Source organism: Hyla sarda, chromosome 1, assembly GCF_029499605.1.
Source record: "Hyla sarda isolate aHylSar1 chromosome 1, aHylSar1.hap1, whole genome shotgun sequence".
NCBI lineage: Eukaryota > Metazoa > Chordata > Amphibia > Anura > Hylidae > Hyla > Hyla sarda.
This window is the reverse complement of record NC_079189.1, coordinates 111,949,469-111,953,850: the sequence shown is the minus strand read 5'-3', so window position 1 is coordinate 111,953,850 and position 4,382 is coordinate 111,949,469. Positions and strand designations below refer to the sequence as shown.

Here is a 4,382-nt window from a genome sequence, read left to right as displayed (position 1 = left end):
AAAAAAGCCCCTCAAAATTTGTAACCTAATTTCTTCTGAGTAAGAAAGTACCCCATATGTGGATATAAAGTGCTCTGCGGGCAAAATACAATGCTCAGAAGAGAAGGAGCGACATTGGACTTTTGGATAGAAAATTTGTCCGAAATTCCATGTGTGTTTACAAAGCCCCCATAGTGCCAGAACAATGGGCCCCCTCCCACATTTGACCCCATTTTGGAAACTACACCCTTCATGAAATTTAATAAGGGATACAGTGAGCATTTGCACCCCACAGGTGTCTGACAGATTTTTGGAACAGTGGTCCGTGAAAATGAAAAATTAAATTTTTCATTTGCACAGCCCACTTTTCCAAAGATCTGTCAGATGCCAGTGGGGTGTAAATGCTCACTGCACCCCTTATTAAATTATGTGAGGGGTGTAGTTTCTAAAATGGGGTCACAAGTGGGGGGGTCCACTGTTTTGGCACCATAGGGGCTTTGTAAATGCTCATGGCCCTCGACTTCCATTCCAAACAAATTCTCTCTCCAAAAGCCCAATGGTGCTCCTTCTCTTCTGAGCATTGTAGTTCGGCAGCAGAGCACTTGACGTGTACATATGGGGTATTACCGTACTCAGAAGAAATGGAGTTACAAATTTTGAGGGGCATTTTATCCAATTACCCCTTGTAAAAATTTAAAATTTGGGGGGAAAAACAGCATTTTAGTTACATTTTTTTTTTCCATTTACACATTCGACCTTAACGAAAAGTCGTCAAACACCTGTGGGGTGTTAAGGCTCACTGTACCTCTTGTTACGTTCCTCAAGGGGTGTAGTTTCCAAAATAGTATGCCATGTGTTATTTTTTTCTGTTCTGGCACTATAGGGGCTTCCTAAATGCAACATGCCCCCCAAAAATCATTTCAGCAAAATTTGCTTTCCAAAAGCCAAATGGGGCTCCTTCTCTTCTGTGCATTGTAGTGCGCCAGCAGAGCACTTGACGTCCACACATGGGGTAATTCCATACTCAGAAGAAATGTGGTTAAAATGTTGGGAGGCATTTTCTCCTATTACCCCTTGCAAAAATGTGAATTTTTTTGCTGTTCTGGCACCATAGGGGCTTCCTAAATGTTACATGCCCCCCAAAAACCATTTCAGCAAAATTCACTCTACAAAATCCCATTGTCGCTCATTCCCTTCTGAGCCCTCTAGTGTACCCACGGAGCACTTTACATCCACATATCAGGTATTTCCTCTACTCGAGAGAAATGGGGTTAAAAATTTTGGGGGGATTTCTCTCCTTTTACCCCTTTTAGTAATTAAAAAATGGCTCTGCAAGAATATGCGAGTGTAAAAAATGAAGATTTTAAATTTTCTCCTTCACTTTGCTGCTATTCCTGTGAAACACCTAAAGGGTTAGCAAACTTTCTGAATGTCATTTTGAATATTTTGAGGGGTGCAGTTTTTATAATGGGGTAATTTATGGCGTATTTATAACATGAAAGCACCCCAAATCCACTTCAAAACTGAACTGGTCCCTGAAAAATTCAGATTTTGAAATTTCCGTGAAAAATTTGAAAATTGTTGCTGAACTTTGAAGCCCTCTGATGTCTTCCAAAAGTAAAAACATGTCAACTTTATGATGGCAACATAAAGTAGACATATTGTATAAGTGAATCAATATATAATTTATTTGGAATTTCCTTTTTCCTTATAAGAAGGGAGCTTCAAAATTAGAAAAATGCTACATTTTCAAAATTTTCATGAAATTTGGGGATTTTTCCCCAAGAAAGGATGCAAGTAACGACAAAAATTTACCAATATGTTAAAATAGAATGTGTCACGAAAAAAATAGTCTTGGAATCAGAATAAACGGTAAAAGCATCCCAAAGTTAATAATGCTTAAAGTGACAGTGGTCAGAATTGCAAAAAAGGGCTCAGTCCCTGAGGTGAAAAAGGGCTCAGTCATTAAGGGGTTAAAAACATGTAAAAGAAATACACAGTAATAGTATTGTGCTGGAGGAACCGACTAATAGGAGGCTACACACTGAACATCCAGCTTGATAGCTGAGGTAAGTTTAATCAACGTACATCAAAACACCATACTGGCTGCTATACTTTAGACAAGGCTAAAGTGACACAGTGCAAGGAATATACAGATCATAGTAATTGCTATACTTTAGACAAAAGCAAAATGACACAGTGCAAGAAATATACAAATCACAAACGTCCAGAAGAGGATCTCAAATGTAAGTGGGAGTACACTGAGAGAACACAATGTCATTACCACAGTGGAGAGAGGTAGACGTGCGAGCCTCCACCACCCAACGTTTCGCTCAAGGTTTCATCCAGGGCAGATGAAGCCTTGAGCGAAACGTCCCAGCCAGAGGATTCATAGTAAAAGTAGGCGGCATTACAGAACCCACATCATTGTGCATTTGTAAACCAAAATGTAGCTTATCCCATGTTTGGCACATCATTAAAAAAAAAAAAAAGGTAAGCAAAAGGCATACACAAATAAACTCAACAGAAATCTGTAATAATAGAATTCACTATAAACAAAAAAAAATTCCCATAGTGCTTCTTAAAGATATTTTAAAAAGGGATATCTGCACATATCACCCTGCTTGCACTGCATTATAAAAGAGGTTACTGTGTAAATAATCATACCTTAACCTCATTCCTATTTTACCTCATATGCAAATGAGGTACATGATGCACTGGGGGGTTGATGCAGAAGTTGAAGATCCGCTATGGTCACTTGGGCCCCTTCCCTCTCCTTCTTACACTACACCTACCATAGAAGAACAGGCTGTCCCTCAGCACTGACATCAGTGGCTACTGTAAAATCTCACACATGCACAGTAATTCCATCTTCTCTGCAATCCTCTTTCAGGTTACTGTGCATGCACAGGACAGGGAAGGTGTCTGGGTGTCCTTACCATTGCTCTTACATTTACAGCATGTTCCCTGTGCACCAACTATCTAATTTGCATGTGAGGTAAAAAGCATTTTTGAGACATCCATGCAGCAATCTAATAAAGATAAAATTAAAGGGGTTTCCAGGATTCGAAAAGCACTGCTTATAATTTTTTTTTTTTTTTTAAACAGCACCACTCCTCTCCACAGGTGCTTCTCGGCCTTTTGGCTAAGATCATGTGTAGAATCTGTTCTTATCAGGTAGTCCACTGGTAAGAATGGATGGCTGCATGGAGGAGCGGGGGTACCGGGGCTGTCGGGGCTGGTGCCACAGAACCAGCTCAACGGTTGCTCTGATTTGCTCTGTTTCCTCCAGATCTGGGCATGAGGTTGGGGGGAGTAGAGCGAGGTACATTTGTGCCTCAGGGAGTGGTGACCCTGAGGTGCCTAAACTCACTAGATGCACTCAACATTGAGTGAACGCACTGCACCATTAACTCTTCACCTTTGGCACTCACCCTTGGTATCCCGGCCTTCTGGCTAGGATCAGGGATATTTATATAGATCCGGCCGGATGACCGTGCAGTATGTTTGCACTCATCCACTTATCTATTTATTTATTTATTTATTTATTGTATGTCACTGTGCCACTTTTATGTGTTTGTTTTGTATACAGGATTTGTCAAGATGCAGTAGCCCTTCTGGGTGTCCCTCCTGGCGGTCTAGAGGAGGTGTGTGTGGCCATTTGGTTCCTCACCTCTCTGCAACCCCTGGGCATCTTGGCTTCGGTCGAGATGCCATCAGTATATGGCTCCTTAGCTGATACCTTGGTTAATACCTAGGTTGAAGCCAGGTGCATTTGTGGTCCCTTAGTAGCTTCAGCGAAAAGGGACATCGAACCTGGATCCTAGCAGGTGACTTTTAGCCTGGAGGTGAAGGGTAGGTTTGTTGGGGGGCCTCTCTCCTGTTGGAGAAGGGCTTAGCGATAGACCGCATCCTTTGTGCACGTTTTTTTTGTGTGACACGTTTGCACTTTTTCTTGCACTATGAGTGATAGAGAACACTTGCTTCAGCTCTTTTGTTTAGTACTGAAGCATGGTCCCATTCACTTTAATGGAGCTGGGCTGCAATATCACACAAAGGAGTGGTGCTGTTTTTTGCAAAAAAGAAGCTGTGTTTTTCTAATCCTAGACATCCCCTTCTAATACACAGTAATGTCTGCTATAACACTGTGCAAGCAGTTTGATATGTACTCTCTTAAATATTAATAAAAAATCATAATACAATAACAATATTAAGACTCAAAATATTAGTAATTACATTAATTTGATAAATAGACATTAAAACATTTAATATGAGAACTTTGTTGCTTACAGAAAAAAAAATCACAAGTAGGGCAAGACTGCTGGGAAAATATCACATTCTGCAGAGTTCCAATTAGCAAGCTATAGATAATGTATTTACATGTAAATACTATTCACATGAGA

At 40.5% G+C, this 4,382-nt stretch overlaps 1 non-coding gene across 1 annotated transcript; it reads left to right on the top strand.

Moving 5' to 3' along the window:
• Positions 1-3,104: 3,104 nt before the first annotated feature.
• Positions 3,105-3,287, top strand: LOC130344596 (U2 spliceosomal RNA). The gene has a single exon (XR_008883497.1). It is a non-coding gene; the product is annotated as a U2 spliceosomal RNA (small nuclear RNA).
• Positions 3,288-4,382: the final 1,095 nt, after the last annotated feature.